Source organism: Loxodonta africana, chromosome 13 (genome assembly GCF_030014295.1).
Source record: "Loxodonta africana isolate mLoxAfr1 chromosome 13, mLoxAfr1.hap2, whole genome shotgun sequence".
Classification (NCBI taxonomy): Eukaryota; Metazoa; Chordata; class Mammalia; order Proboscidea; family Elephantidae; genus Loxodonta; species Loxodonta africana.
The window spans coordinates 88,669,716-88,687,528 of record NC_087354.1 but is presented as its reverse complement, the minus strand read 5'-3'; positions in this window follow the sequence as shown (position 1 = coordinate 88,687,528).

Sequence of the window (17,813 nt, the reverse complement as noted above, 5' to 3'; positions counted from 1 at the left end):
GCATAATGCCCTCCAGATTCATCCATGTTATGAGATGCTTCACAGATTCATCATTGTTCTTTATCATTGTGTAATATTCCATTGTGTGTTTGTACCACAGTTTGTTTATCCATTCATCTGTTGATGGGCATCTAGGTTGTTTCTGTCTTTTTGCTATTGTGAACAATTCTAGCACCAATGTCAAACCCACCCAGGGGCTTACATCTGTGTTGTTGCTGTCAGATGTTGTCGAGTCAGTTCTGACTCAGAACAAACCTATGTACCACAGAATGAAACATTGCCCAATCCTGCCCCATTCCTCATTCAGTTGGATCACCTTTCTTGGAAATAGGTGTAAATACAGATCTCGTCTGGTCAGTTGGCCAGGTAGCTGTCTTCCAAATTCCTTGGCGTAGATGAGTGAGCACCTCCAGTGCTGCATCCCTGTAGGACTTAGACTCACTAAAATGCAGGATGTTAAAATTGAAGGGGGCTATATAGATTGTCCTATCCAGGCCACCCACTTAACACATGACTTGAAGTCAGGCTGCTAAAAGAGTAATCAAGTTCATGTAAACTACTAAGGATGGGATTGAAACCAGATTTTTGTTTTCTGACTCCAAGTCCCATATCACTCCAACTACACCTGGCTCCTCCTCAATTAAAATTGATTTTCAGATTGCCCGCAGAGTCCAAATTGTAGATAATCACATTACATTAACAGTGCATTTCTTTATTTGACATTTAGATATAGGCTAAAAAAGGAGAAATTTTAAAGGTGTCCCAGTTATACTGGTTAAAAACAAAGAAATAGCAGAATCGAAGAATAATAATGCTTCCTGAATTTTTTGGGTGCTTTCTGAATTTTCACTTAAAGGTTAAACTAAGTGGAATTTAGAGTCAAAGATGCATATTCCAGCCTATTTTTTTTTCTTACACACCACTATATAGATCAATTATTTTTATATTAATTTTGTAAATATTTGTTTTTCTAAAAAAGTATGTTGAAAGCATATTCAGGCTTTTGGAAGGATCCTTAACTTTCAGAAAGTTTTATTTTCTTTAAATATAATTTTGTGTTTTATTCGTTCATTTTAAAATCTTATGAGAGCTTCTAATTTGCTTGTTTTTCAACTAAAAGAATTTCATATTTTAATGAAATGATAATAGAACAATACTTAATCATTTCATTAGGCATCATATTTTCAGACACTTGTACTGAATTAGGTTTGATGACATCTGAAATATCAAGAACTCATGAAGTATAGAATTTCAGAGCCCTGCACCCTGGTGGCATAGTGGTTAAGTGCTATGGCTGCTAACCAAAAGGTCGGCAGTTCGAATCTACCGGGAACTACTTGGAAACCCTATGGGGCCATTTTACTCTGACCTATAGGGTTTGTATGAGTCAGAATCAACTCGAAGGCAATTTTTATTTATTGTTTTGCACAACCATAAAATTATTTTTTCCAATTTATTTAATTTTAAGAAAGAAAGAACAAGAAAGTAGAAATGTCATAGGATTATTTTTTAAAAGTATGCAAATGTTTCTGTTAATTGAACATTCATGTATAAATAATAAGCATTTACTGATTTTTGCAAGTTTTCTTAAATGAATTTTTTTCTGCTTTAACTTTTTAAAATTTCTTAATGTATCAGAAGAATTAATTCTATGCATGCAAACTACATCTTAAACTTATAAACAAATTGCACTCATTATGTTTGATTACTATTCATACCTCAGAAGGAAATTTTCTTTTCGAAAGAGTAAATGTTTGAAGGAAACAGGTAGTACAGATGAGAAAACATCTAACTCTGCATTCTCTCATGTTTTTGATTAAAAAAAAGGTTCTGGAAATGTTATTTTCATGGAAATAGCAGGTCAGGAAGATTTGCTGAGGAATTGACAAATATAATGTGTGTGCATTGTAGAATAGCCTAGAAGTCCTTTTAATCAATATTTGATATGCTTCCAGGGTGTGAATTGATCTGAAACTATCTGCTGATAATTTTTTAGCTTCCTATAAACTTCCACTTGCTCAGAATAAAAAGCTACACCTCCAGAAAAGCATTCCTAAATAAGTTTTTAAGTACTTGAAAGCTGCTTATCTTGCTCACTAAAACTGTAAGATTTATGACATCTGAAGAGTGCCACAGAAAAGGAAAATGGAAATGCTTTCATCATATCCTTGAAAGGAAAGCTTAGCTTTGGAAGCAATGTTAACAGAAGGGGAGAGAGAGGCACTGAGACAGATGGGAATGAGTGGCAAAAAGACTAATGAAGCTAACCTGACTATGGAGGCCACTTTTAACAGAAAAATGTGGCACTTCAGAGGAGCACTGCTCCCAAGAGGTCACACTAACTCTGGCTTGATTCAGACAGGCCTGGAGCACTGAAGAGGTCCATTAAAATGGGTGAGACATAACTCAGTGAGAACATAACCCAGTCCCAGTGAGAACATAGGTGACAAGTAATCCTGGGCATCAGTCAGGATGTAGTGGACCAGCCTGTTCAGAAGAATGCCACTGCTGAAAGAACACAATTTTGCTGGGGAAAGGGGTGGCTCACCAAAGGAGCAATGAGGCTCAGGGCTCCAATCAGCTTGCCTTTAATCGACGCAGTGCAGCCTTTCCAGGGTACAAGTGCTGAACAGTGCAATTAAGGCAGGATGAATTCCTTCCAGTTATACTGATGTGGCAACAAGGTGGTGGGAGGGGCAGTGGTGGAGGCAAGAAGGAGAGTGGATTCATGTGTAGCCATGGCTTTAACAGAAACCAGCTGCCTTTGGTCAACTCTGACTAATGCCCACCCCATGTGTATCAGAGTAGAACTATGCTCTATGGGGTTTTCAATATCTGATTTTTCAGAAGTAGATAGCCAGGCTTTTCTTCCGTGGCACCTCTAGGTGCACTCAAACCTCTAAACTTTTGGTGAGCAGTCAAGTACATTAACTGTTTGCACCACCCAGGGACACTAAATGCCAGGGCTTCAAAGAGACTAATTTGAGAACCTATCAGCCTATTGATATGAGATTGTTAATATGTGGGCTATCATGCTCAGGATGTTGGCAGAACTGAGTTATCTCACAATCAAACAGGGCATGTTTTCTCTTCCCTATCAAGTAAACATTATATTAAAGTCTCATAATTTAGTGTCTCCTTTGGTGGTTTATTAGGATTCCAGTTGGCATGTATGTAACTGAGTAACAATTTTAAGAGGCACATGTGTATCTGTCAGGGTTCAATGTAAGAAACCAATGTGAGAATCCACTCTAGGTATTTCCACCAGGGAGAATTCAATACAGGGAAGTTTGCAGTTACAATATTGGTTCCAGACCTGGAGACAAAGAAATGAGGGGCCACCAGTGGTTTTAATTTTAAATATGTAGCTATGACAGGATAGCAACATGTTTTCTGGTATGGCTACCATTACTGCATTCTCTATATTTGACTCACCTATGAAACTTGGGACTAAAGACAAAAATATGGAATTGGCTGCAAACACTCATTTCTGTCCGATCTCACTTGCCAACTATTGAAAATTCAAGAAAATGTTCAAGCTTCACTTTCTTTCAAATCTATGAGAGTGCTTGCTCTTAATTTAGAAAACTTAAATCTATACAGTACCCTAGCTTCAAGGAAGAATGATAAATATGGGGGGGCGGAGCCAAGATGGCGGACTAGGCAGACGCTACCTCGGATCCCTCTTACAACAAAGATACGGAAAAACAGGTGAATCGATCACATACATAACAATCTACGAACCCTGAACAACAAACACAGATTTAGAGACGGAGAACGAACTAATACAGGGAAGCAGCGATTGTTTCCAGAGCCTGGAGCCAGCATACCAGTCAGGTACGGCACAAGCACAGAGAGCGGCTCCACCCCCCTGAACTAACCCCGGGAGGGGGACCAGCCGGTTCCACGGGCGGCGTGGGACGCAGCCGGTAGGAGAAGTCCCCGGGAGGCAGTGACTGGTCTTGGAGCAGAAAGAGCAGCGTCCGAGCCGGGGAACCGTCCCGCAGGGATTTGGACTGGACGCAGCAGATTTTCTGGAAAAACTAGTTTCCCAGTGATGGCTCTGAGACAACAATCCATATCAAACCACTTAAAGAAGCAGACCATGACAGCTTCTCCAATCCCTCAAACAAAAGAATCAAAATCTTTCCCAAATGAAGATACAATCTTGGAATTATCAGATACAGAATATAAAAAACTAATTTACAGAATGCTTAATGATGTCACAAATGAAATTAGGATAACTGCAGAAAAAGCCAAGGAACACACTGATAAAACTGTTGAAGAACTCAAAAAGATTATTCAAGAACATAGTGGAAAAATTAATAAGTTACAAGAATCCATAGAGAGACAACATGTAGAAATCCAAAAGATTAACAATAAAATAACAGAATTAGACAACGCACTAGGAAGTCAGAGGAGCAGACTCAAGCAATTAGAATGCAGACTGGGACATCTGGAGGACCAGGGAATCGACACCAACATAGCTGAAAAAAAATCAGATAAAAGAATTAAAAAAAAGAAGAAACCCTAAGAATTATGTGGGACTCTATCAAGAAGGATAACCTGCGGGTGATTGGAGTCCCAGAACAGGGAGGGGGGACAGAAAACACAGAGAAAATAGTTGAAGAACTCCTGACACAAAACTTCCCTGACATCATGAAACACGAAAGGATATCTATCCAAGATGCTCATCGAACCCCATTTAAGATTGATCCAAAAAGAAAAACACCAAGACATATTATCATCAAACTCACCAAAACCAAAGACAAACAGAAAATTTTAAAAGCAGCCAGGGAGAAAAGAAAGGTTTCCTTCAAGGGAGAATCAATAAGAATAAGTCCAGACTACTCAGCAGAAACCACGCAGGCAAGAAGGGAATGGGACGACATATACAGAACACTGAACGAGAAAAACTGCCAGCCAAGGATCATATATCCAGCAAAACTCTCTCTGAAATATGAAGGCAAAATTAAGATATTTACAGACAAACACAAGTTTAGAGGATTTGCAAAAACCAAACCAAAGCTACAAGAAATACTAAAGGATATTGTTTGGTCAGAGAACCAATAATATCAGATATCAGCACAACACAAGGTCACAAAACAGAACGTCCTGACATCAACTCAAATAGGGAAATCACAAAAACAAACAAATTAAGATTAATTAAAAAAAAAAATACACATAACAGGGAATCATGGAAGTCAATAGGTAAAAGATCACAATAATCAAAAAGAGGGACTAAATACAGGAGGCATTGAACTGCCATATGGAGAGTGATACAAGGCGATATAGAACAATACAAGTTAGGTTTTTACTTAGAAAAATAGGGGTAAATAATAAGGTAACCACAAAAAGGTATAACAACTCTATAACTCAAGATAAAAACCAAGAAAAACGTAACGACTCAACTAACATAAAGTCAAGCACTATGAAAATGAGGATCTCCCAATTTACTAAGAAAAACGCCTCAGCACAAAAAAGTATGTGGAAAAATGAAATTGTCAACAACACACATAAAAAGGCATCATAATGACAGCACTAAAAACTTATTTATCTATAATTACCCTGAATGTAAATGGACTAAATGCACCAATAAAGAGACAGAGAGTCACAGACTGGATAAAGAAACACGATCCATCTATATGCTGCCTACAAGAGACACACCTTAGACTTAGAGACACAAACAAACTAAAACTCAAAGGATGGAAAAAAGTATATCAAGCAAACAATAAGCAAAAAAGAAGAGGAGTAGCAATATTAATTTCTGACAAAATAGACTTTAGACTTAAATCCACCACAAAGGATAAAGAAGGACACTATATAATGATAAAAGGGACAATTGATCAGGAAGACATAACCATATTAAATATTTATGCACCCAATGACAGGGCTGCAAGATACATAAATCAAATTTTAACAGAATTGAAAAGCTAGATAGATACCTCCACAATTATAGTAGGAGACTTCAACACACCACTTTCGGAGAAGGACAGGACATCCAGTAAGAAGCTCAACAGAGACACGGAAGATCTAATTACAACAATCAACCAACTTGACCTCATTGACTTATACAGAACTCTCCACCCAACTGCTGCAAAATATACTTTTTTTTCGAGCGCACATGGAACATTCTCTAGAATAGACCACATATTAGGTCATAAAACAAACCTTTGCAGAGTCCAAAACATCGAAATATTACAAAGCATCTTCTCAGACCACAAGGCAATAAAACTAGTGATCAATAACAGAAAAACTAGGGAAAAGAAATCAAATACTTGGAAAATGAACAATACCCTCCTGAAAAAAGACTGGGTTATAGAAGACACCAAGGAGGGAATAAGGAAATTCATAGGAAGCAACGAGAATGAAAATACTTCCTATCAAAACCTCTGGGACACAGCAAAAGCAGTGCTCAGAGGCCAATTTATATAGATAAATGCACACATACAAAAAGAAGAAAGAGCCAAAAGCAGAGAACTGTCCCCAGAACTTGAACAAATAGAAACAGAGCAACAAAAGAACCCATCAGGCACCAGAAGAAAACAAATAATAAAAATTAGAGCTGAACTAAATGAATTAGAGAACAGAAAAACAATTGAAAGAATTAACAAAGCCAAAAGCTGGTCCTTTGAAAAAATTAACAAAATTGATAAACCATTGGCTAGACTGACTAAAGAAATACAGGGAAGGAAACAAATAACCCGAATAAGAAACGAGAAGGACCACATCACAAGAGAACCAAATGAAATTAAAAGAATCGTTTCAGATTATTATGAAAAATTGTACTCTAACAAATTTGCAAACCTAGAAGAAATGGATGAATTCCTGGAAAAACACTACCTACCTAAACTAACACATTCAGAAGTAGAACAACTAAATAGACCCATAACAAAAAAAGAGATTGAAACGGTAATCAAAAAACTCCCAACAAAAAAAAGCCCTGGCCCGGACGGCTTCACTGCAGAGTTCTACCAAACTTTCAGAGAAGAGTTAACACCACTACTTCTGAAGGTATTCCAAAGCATAGAAAATGACGGAATACTACCCAACTCATTCTATGAAGCCACCATCTCCCTGATACCAAAACCAGGTAAAGACATTACAAAAAAAGAAAATTATAGACCTATATCCCTCATGAACATTGATGCAAAAATCCTCAACAAAATTCTAGCCAATAGAATCCAACAACACATCAAAAAAATAATTCACCCTGATCAAGTGGGATTTATACCAGGTATGCAAGGCTGGTTTAATATCAGAAAAACCATTAATGTAATCCATCACATAAATAAAACAAAAGACAAAAACCACATGATCTTATCAATTGATGCAAAAGAGGCATTTGACAAAGTTCAGCACCCATTTATGGTAAAAACTCTTACCAAAATAGGAATTGAAGGAAAATTCCTCAACATAATAAAGGGCATCTATGCAATTTTTTTTTTATGCAAAGCCAACAGCCAATATCACTCTAAATGGAGAGAACCTGAAAGCATTTCCCTTGAGAACGGGAACCAGACAAGGATGCCCTTTATCACTGCTCTTATTCAACATCCTGCTGGAAGTCCTAGCCTGGGCAACTAGGCTAGACAAAGAAATAAAAGGTATCCGGATTGGTGAGGAAGAAGTAAAGTTATCACTATTTGCAGATGACATGATTATATACACAGAAAACCCTAAGAAATCCTCCAGAAAACTACTGAAACTAATACAAGAGTTTGGCAGAGTCTCAGGTTATAAAATAAACATACAAAAATCACTTGGATTCCTCTACATCAACAAAAAGAACATCGAACAGGGAATAACCAAATCAATACCATTCACAGTAGCCCCCAAGAAGATAAGATACTTAGGAATAAATCTTACCAAGGATGTAAAAGACCTATACAAAGAAAACTACAAAGCTCTACTACAAGAAATTCAAAAGGACATACTTAAGTGGAAAAACATACCTTGCTCATGGATAGGAAGACTTAACATAGTAAAAATGTCTATTCTACCAAAAGCCATCTATACATTTAACGCACTTCCGATCCAAATTCCAATGTCATATTTTAAGGGGATAGAGAAACAAATCACCAATTTCATATGAAAGGGAAAGAAGCCTCGGATAAGCAAAGCACTTCTGAAAAAGAAGAAGAAAGTGGGAGGCCTCACTTTACCTGACTTCAGAACCTATTATAGAGCCACAGTAGTCAAAACAGCATGGTACTGGTACAACGACAGGCACATAGACCAATGGAACAGAATTGAGAACCCAGACATAGATCCATCCAAGTATGAGCAGTTAATATTTGACAAAGGACCAGTGTCAATTAATTGGGGAAAAGATAGCCTTTTTAACAAATGGTGCTGGCATAACTGGATATCCATTTGCAAAAGAATGAAACGGGACCCATACCTCACACCATGCACAAAAACTAACTCCAAGTGGATCAAAGACCTAAACATAAAGACTAAAACGATAAAGATCATGGAAGAAAAAATTGGGACAACCCTAGGAGCCCTAATACAAGGCATAAACAGAATACAAAATATTACCAAAAATGATGAAGAGAAACCAGATAACTGGGAGCTCCTAAAAATCAAACACCTATGCTCATCTAAAGACTTCTTCAAAAGAGTAAAAAGACCACCTACAGATTGGGAAAGAATTTTCAGCTATGACATCTCCGAACAGCACCTGATCTCTAAAATCTACATGATTCTGTCAAAACTCAACCACAAAAAGACAAACAACCCAATCAAGAAGTGGGCAAAGGAGATGAACACACATTTCACTAAAGAAGATATTCGGGCAGCCAACAGATACATGAGAAAATGCTCTCGATCATTAGCCATTAGAGAAATGCAAATTAAAACTACGATGAGATTCCATCTCACACCAGCAAGGCTGGCATTAATCCAAAAAAGACAAAATAATAAATGTTGGAGAGGCTGCGGAGAGATTGGAACTCTCATACACTGCTGGTGGGAATGTCAAATGGTACAACCACTTTGGAAATCTATCTGGCGTTATCTTAAACAGTTAGAAATAGAACTACCATACAAGCCAGAAATCCCACTCCTCGGAATATACCCTAGAGATACAAGAGCCTTCATACAAACAGATATATGCACACCCATGTTTATTGCAGCTCTGTTTACAATAGCAAAAAGCTGGAAGCAACCAAGGTGTCCATCAACGGATGAATGGGTAAATAAACTGTGGTATATTCACACAATGGAATACTACGCATCGATAAAGAACAGTGACGAATCTCTGAAACACTTCATAACATGGAGGAACCTGGAAGGCATTATGCTGAGCGAAATGAGTCAGAGGCAAAAGGACAAATATTGTTTAAGACCTCTATTATAAGCTCTTGAGAAATAGTAAACCTGAGAAGAACACATACTTTTGTGGTTACGAGGGGGGGGAGGGAGGGAGGGTGGGAGAGGGTTTTTTATTGATTAATCAGTAGATAAGAACTGCTTTAGGTGAAGGGAAAGACAACACTCAATACATGGAAGGTCAGCTCAGTTGCACTGGACCAAAAGCAAAGAAGTTTCCGGGATAAAATGAATGCTTCAAAGGTCAGCGGAGCAAGCGCGGGGGTCTTGGGAACATGGTTTGCGGGGACTTCTAAGTCAATTGGCAAAATAATTCTATTATGAAATCATTCTGCATCCCACTTCGAAATGTGGCGTCTGGGGTCTTAAATGCTAACAAGCGGCCATCTAAGATGCATCAATTGGTCTCAACCCACCTGGATCAAAGGAGAATGAAGAACACCAAGGCCACACGACAACTAAGAGCCCAAGAGACAGAAAGGGCCACATGAACCAGAGACCTACATCATCCTGAGACCAGAAGAACTAGTTGGTGCCCGGCCACAATCGATGACTGCCCTGACAGGGAGCACAGCAGAGGACCCCTGAGGGAGCAGGAGATTAGTGGGATACAGACCCCAAATTCTCATAAAAAGACCAAACTTAATGGTCTGACTGAGACTAGAGGAATCCCGGCGGCCATGCTCCCCGGACCTTCTGTTGGCACAGGAAAGGAACCATCCCCGAAGACAACTCATCAGACATGAAAGGGACTGGTCAGCGGTGGGAGAGAGACGCTGGTGAAGAGTGAGCTAATTATATCAGGTGGACACTTGAGATTGTGTTGGCAACTCTTGTCTGGAGGGGGGATGGGAGGATAGAGAGAGAGGGAAGCCGGCAAAATTGTCAAGAAAGGAGAGACTGAAAGGGCTGACTCAAGAGGGGGAGAGCAAGTGGGAGTAGGGAATGAGATGTATGTAAACTTATATGTGACAGACTGATTGGATTTGTAAACGTTGACTTGAAGCTTAATAAAAGTTATTAAAAAAAAAAAAAGAATGATAAATATGCTTTTAGACTTCCAACCCCTGTAACAAGAGTCAGGATGTACAGCAGTGCTGGGATGGATGACAAATTCCAATAGATAATACAAAGAACAATAAATAAAACAGTTTGTTAAAAGATATTCCTGTACAGATTTTTTGGCAATCATCAATAAATAAATCAAGATTATTTCCAAATGGTTATTTGGTTCTATTTAAATAAAGGAATTTCTCTTTTAACAGCAAATAAATTATTTCAAACTGTATTTAGGAATTAAAAGAAAATTTCAAAATAATCTATGATAACACTATAAGTAAATGATGGTAAGCTAACTAAAAGGTTAACATGGATATATTTATAATTTATTTTGTGATCCATTAATAACCCTCTTAATTGCTCATTTCTCTTCATCAAGAACTGTTGAGCCATTTTAGCAAAATATAGTTAGAAATAATGTCCTATGCTGTCCCAGTTTTGTTATGTCATCCTGTCCTTGAAATCTGTATTATCCTCCCATGCTAGTAATTTTCTCCTGAGGCAGCAGTATTTAAAAATGTGTCAGTCCCAAGGTTTCTCAGATTCGTTACCCACTAATTTCACTACGTCGCAATGGCTGTTACTTTTCTTCAGTTCAATCTGCTACTACTACTACTTGTATCTTTAATATATCTCAGTCTCTTTGCATTTGTTCATTCATTCTTCATGTTACACTGCTAAGTGGAAAACAATTCTCTATGTCTAGTTAGGAAAGCTGCTCTTCTTTGATAATTTGTGATTTGCTTTTGTGGACTGCATTGACCTATACTGGATTCATTTTTTTTGTGCCACACTTAGCCAGGGCCCTGGTGGTACAGTGGTTAAGTGTTTGGCAGTTAACCAAAAGGCCGGCAGTTTGAATCCAGCAGCCACTCCTTGGAAGCTCTATATGGCAGTTGTATTCTGTCCTACAGGGTCACTATGAGTCAGAATCGACTTGATGGCAATGAATTTGCATACTCAAAATCAAAAGTTGTACAGACATAAGCACCAAAAGTTTGGTCAAAATTGATTATATTTATTCAAGTTAAAGTATTACATATCTCTTCTACTGAACATGTGATAATAGGAATATACTTCTTAAGGCTGAACTCCATTTTAGATTGCTTTCTTTGCCTAAAGTTGGCTTTAGACAACTTGATATTCTAAGGGTCCATAACCTTGGTCATATTTTGTACTCTGTTGATTTGATTAAATCGGAATTATATTTTCAAGAGTACCCTTTCCTACATGGTTCTAGGTTAGACTTGCCCAAAAGAGTAGTTTGCACAAGATTTGAAAGACGTGAGTGAAGAGAAGGCTGTCATGCATCCACAGGCTCCAACTTCACTTTTATCTTTACAGTTTTTCTTCCAACTGGTGAGACTACTGAGCTACAGCAGCCCCAGGGCCACCAACAAATGCTTAGCTGTGTGGGCCAGAGACAGCAGCTACACAGAAGCACCAGCTTCCACAGACCTCACCATGAGTTTCTCCTTTTCAGGCCCACTTTGTGGGCTAGAAGTGTTTTGCTTTCATATTGCCTAGTTAGTGACTTCTGTGGTCATCTACGTTTCCTTCCAGGCTTTTGCAGTTCCAGCTCTTTCCACAGTTATAAAAGATCAAATTTGTATATTAATCCATTATTCCATAACACTCATAGTGAGTGTGCTCCATTGACTGGACCCTTACTATAAAACTTGGCTGAAGAAACACAGTATTAATAGTATTAATTTTCTCCCCAAACCAGTCATGTGAACGGCACTGTATTTACCAGTACAGGTTCATGACTACCACCAGGGACATTCTAATGACCTCACCTCTCCAGTCTCTTGAATCACAGTAACTTATTTAGTCTTTACCTCAACATTTTTAGAAAATCAATTCATTCTGATGCTGCAGTTGTAAATGTAAAGAAAAATTTTAGGAAGACTGGCCAATCTGGAAATATCAGCGCATTTTCTCTTTGATTTCTTTTCTTTCTTTCCCTTTTTCTTTTTTCTACTCCACCTTCCTAATTCCACTCCCTTTTCATGAGAGCCAGGATAAGAAGTAATAATTATATAAAAAGTATCTAGAACACAGACTTGTACATAGTAATTCCTCATTAAATGCTTTTCTTTCTAATGTATGTAACTTGACTTCCTATTGCTGTTGACACTGCCTAAAAACACTTAACTGTTTTCAGTCTTGCTGCCTAAAGGTTTTCTACACACTCAAGAAATTATCCATATGTTTAACTTTAGCCTAAAAATACCAATTCTGTATGTGCTCCATTTGCTAGCAGAAATAATAAATATTCTAAAACTACATTTAATTCAGGTATTTTTCTCTTTTCCAAGAGAGTTGAACTATATGTCTTAGTTATCTAGTAGTGTTATAACAGAAATACCACAAGTGGATGGCTTAAAATGAAAATTTATTCTCTCACAGTCTAGAAGGCTAGAAGTATGAAATCAGGGCTCCAGCTCCAGACGAAGGCTTTCTCTCTCTGTTAGCTCTGGGAGAAGGTCCTGGTCATCAATCTTTCCCTGGGCCTAGGAGCTTCTCAGTGCAGGGACCTGAGTCCAAAAGACGAGCTCTTTTCCTGGCTTCTCTCACTTGATGGTATTTAGGTCCCTCTCCTCTTTGCTGGCTTCTCTCTTTTATATCTCAAAAGGGATTGACTCAAATACAACCTAATCTTGTATATTGTGTCTTGACTCATCAACATAATTGCCTCTAATCCTGCCTCATTAACATCAAAGTGGTTAAGATTTACAACACATAGGATAATCACATCAGATTACAAAATTAAAGACAACCACACAATACTGGGAATCATGGCTTAGCCAAGTTGACACACATTTTGAGGGGATACAGCTCAATCCATAGTACCATACAAATAAGATATTTTCTGTTTAGCTGTAACATAGAAATCTCTATGTTAAGTCATAAAGTGCATAGGGAAATATATACTGGTACTCAGTGAATATTAAGCAACCAGTAAGGGTCTGTGTTATATTTTTATAGCAAACTACACCATCCACCATAAAAATAAAATGTCTGATAGTTGTTTACACTCATTTTCTGTTGCACTATAAATCTGCCATGTCTCATGTGCCTCAGCAAAGCCACTGACAGGAGGTTAAAGAAGATATGTGTTCACTATCTACCTTTATCACCATCTGAGAAGAGGGCTTTGAAAGATTCTTGATCAGGGAAATCAGATAGATATACACCTTATCTTTTATATTCTACTTAAAAAAAAAAAAAAGAGCACATTTACACAAAGGCCAAAATATGCAAGGGCAGTGACCTATTCTTTGGGCCAAACTTCTTGTTTTTCTCTTAAGTCAGAAGCCATTCCTACAAAAATGTATGAAGTTTAAGGGCCTTCTCCATTTGGAAATACAGATGATATCTAACAGGAGTGATGACTGGGTAACCAAAAGTTTAAAAAATCTAGTCTGACATAGAGATAACTTACTTAAGACAGGTTGAGATCACATATTTTTTAAATTAAAATATACCAGGAAGGCTATCTTTTCTCATTTCCCAGGTGATGCTCCTGGAATTTCAAACTTAGATTTGATTCTTCTTATATTAGACAATAATTTTCATTTATAAGAGACAAAGCCCCAGTTCAACCTTGCTTAAGTGAATACAGTACGTATTCACTTATGTAAACTTCTCACTTCAAGTACAGCTGAATCTTAAGCCAAAATATCAGCTCAGCATCTAGGCTGCTCTCTGTGTTCATGTCTTTGATCAAAAAAGAGAGGACATCTCTCAAAAGTGGCCAAATAACAAAGTTTTTTTTTTGTGTGCGTGCCTTGACTTAATCACATTCCTACCTTTGAAACAATTAGTGTAACCAAGAGTATAGAGTATTTGAAGGCCCATTGTGGACACCTGGTACAAAGGGGACAATCAGCTCATCAGGCAACATTTCCTGTAAAGAATCTATACTTGGACTTCATGTGACTAGAAAAATTAAACATAATTTCTTTTAAAATGCTCTATTTCCTTAAAGCTTAAATGTAAGTACTATTTTAAGGAGATTGTAAATAATGAATGGATATTACAGAAAGGCTTATTAAGATTTTAAGTTTAATTTGTAATTAGCATATCAAATGGTTTCTGAGAAATAGTTTAAACTCAGTTTAAAGTTTTTTTTTTTTTTGTGGAGCCCTGTCTTTGGACTGAAAACCCTGGTGGCGTAGTGGTTAAGTGCTACAGCTGCTAACCAAGAGGTCGGCAGTTCAAATCCACCAGACACTCCTTGGAAACTCTATGGGGTGGTTCTACTCTGTTCTATAGGGTCGCTATGAGTCAGAATCAACTCAATGGCAGTGCATTTGGTTTTGGTTTTTGTCTTTGGACTCATTATTTACTCAGCTGTATTAACTGTGTTAACTCAGAATTTTCACAACTATGTGTCATTGAGCTCCCTGGGGTGGTTACCATGGGAATCAAAGAAAAATATAGTTTACCTTTCTCTGTGATCAAGTCAGGGAAAAGAAAATAATATACTCAAAACAGAAGCTTAACCTAGTGCCATCGAGTCAATTCCGACTCATAGCGACCCTATAGGACAGAGTAGAACAGCCCCATAGAGTTTCTTAGGAGCACCTGGCGGATTCAAACTGCCGACCTCTTGGTTAGCAGCCGTAGCACTTAACCACTATGCCACCAGGGTTTCCAAACAGAAGCTTACAAAGCTTTAAAATTTAGTTTTTTGCTAAATTAAGCTGATAATCTACATCCCAGCCTGAAACACTGTAATTGACTAGTTGTTTTTCAGTAGAAACAGTTCAGACTTCTTGACAAGTGTGACATATCCACCTAATTGTTAGTAACTGAGGAATCTTTCTATCTCTGCTGTAAATTCAGATGGTAAAGGAAATATACTCTAGGTAAAAGAATGTCTTTTGATTAAAATGGGATGAGAGATGTTTCTTTATGACAGGAAAGTAATAAAAATTGTTTTGAAAGGGCCATGGAGTTAGCCTTATCCAAAAGTTTCCCAGGCAAATTAAAAGGATTGTGTTTTAACAAGCTGTTTGTGGGAAATGAGACCTTTGTACAAAATGGTTCTCATTAATTTCTGAGATATCTAGTACAGACTGTTTTATTTCAAATTGTGATGTTTTCATGACATGAAAGGATATGCAATTTAGGTGTTTGTGACCTTGACTAAAGAAGACCTCTGTAATTAATTCCTGAAACCCAGGATTGTAAGCCTTTCTCCTGTACCCAATTATCCAAGAGAAGTTCATTCTCCACCTACTAAGCCACCCTTCTTGTGAGCTCAACCCATCAGATGAATGTATTATAATTCCTTTGTTCCTTGGACTATATCTGTTCCTGTTAGAAGCTCTCTCACTGGAGTCAACAGTTTACACTTACATAAACTGGTGCCTCTCTGCAATCAAATGTGTGTGTGTGTGTGTGTGTGTGTGTGTGTATACAGAAATACACACACACATATATATATACACACAATCACACACCCAGGTCCAGTGCCATTGAGTCAATTCCTACTCATAGCAACTATATATGTATATAATGTTACCGAATTAAAAAAAAAAAAAATTGCCGTCAAGTCAATTGCAACTCATAGTGACCCTATAGGACAGAGTAGAACTGCCCCATAGGGTTTCCAAGGAGAGCCTGGTAGATTCAAACTGCTGACCTCTTGTTTAGCAGCTGTTTTACTGAATAAATAATCTTATTTTAAGGACTGAGTGGATTTTTCCTCTACAAAAATATGGTAATCCTTCATAGCACTTCTGAGAGCATTACATTAACTAGATAGTGATTTACCACCCCCTGACTTCATATTCTGGATCTTTGTAATTTGTTAATGGAATCAATAAGAAAAATGAGCTGCTATAGACTTTTTTTCCTTTTGCCTATTTTCTTCCTGTCTCACCATGGCAGATATTTATCTGTAGGCACAAAGAAGAGTCAGGTATGTGAACTACAGTTGTGCTTATCTCAGTATAATGTATGCATTTCCTTCTGTAACAAGAAAGGAATAGATTGATCACAGATGGATGATAGTGAATGGATATGTTGGTGAAGCTACTGTTTTTTCATAAGCTACAAGAAATCTTTGGAGGGAGATCAGAATTACCCCAGTTAGATACTAAAGATGAAAGTGGTTTAATGTATAATTGCAAAGATATGTAAATTTTAGAAGTGAAAATAATTGTTGTTGTTAGTTGCAGTGATGTTGGCTCTGACTTATGGCAACCTTACATACAACAGAATGAAAAGTTTCCCAGTTCTGCTTCATATTCATTAAAATATATAAACACCTATGAAAACAAGGTTGAAAAGAAAAATGTAACCTTTAAATTAAAGGTATTGATAAATTACTTTTTGCCTTAAAACATACATATTTTAATTTAGTCTAAGGGCACTTCCTTGATTAGCTACTATGACAACAACAAACAAACAACAAAATACATACTTCTAGAACTCATATCAGAATGTCCCTTCTGAGATCACAGCCTCCGTTATCACTTTCTCAATACATTTATCCCATCAGACATAAAATTTGTGGTTTCTTGAATTTTCAAAGTATTTTTTTTTCCATTTTACACTCAGTTTAAAAAATGTATATACAAGGCGGGATCAAGATGGCTGAGTAGGTAGAAGCTTCCACTGATCCCTCTTGCAAGAACTCGAAAAAACAAGTGAATTGATTACATACATGACAATCTACGAACACTTACCATCAAACACAGGACTAAGGAGTTAACCTGAGTGACAGGGCAACAAAAAGCCATGCACTGAAGCAGTGACACCTTCTGGAGCCAGCTTCCCACGCCACAGCCTTGAGCCCTTGTGGTTCCCTGGTGCCAGAGTGGTAAAGGTGAGGTCAGCTTACTGAGACGGGGCAAGCACGGGACGCAGCCCTAACCCCATGGAGTAACCTCAGTGGAGACCCAGCCAGCCCATGCAGGCTGCACACTAACATGGCCAACAAGAGAATGAGAAACCACGGGGAAGCAGTGACTGGTTTGGAGCCTGGAGCACAGCATCCCAGCCAGAAAACCTTGGCACTGGGCTTTGGAGTAAGTGAGGAGGAGCTGATCACTGTTTCCTAAGATGGCAAAAGCACAGGACACAGCCCTAACCTTCAGGGGCAATCTCAACCCAGCCAGAGCACACAGGTTACATGCCCCTCTGGAATAACAGATAAAACAGACCTCACCAACAAGATAAGTAACTTTGTCTATATTGCCATACTACTCTCTCCTACCTATCTGATCCCTCCCCTCCCTGCTCCAGCTGGCTTCATTAACATTGGAATTTCATGGGCCAGCAAGTAAAGTGCTCTCTGAGGTTTTTTTTTCTTTTCTTTTCTAACCCATTCTTCTGCCCTGAGAGAAGCAGCAATTAACAATCCAGGGAAAAATCCTTCCCTGACTTCCCTAAACTGGAAT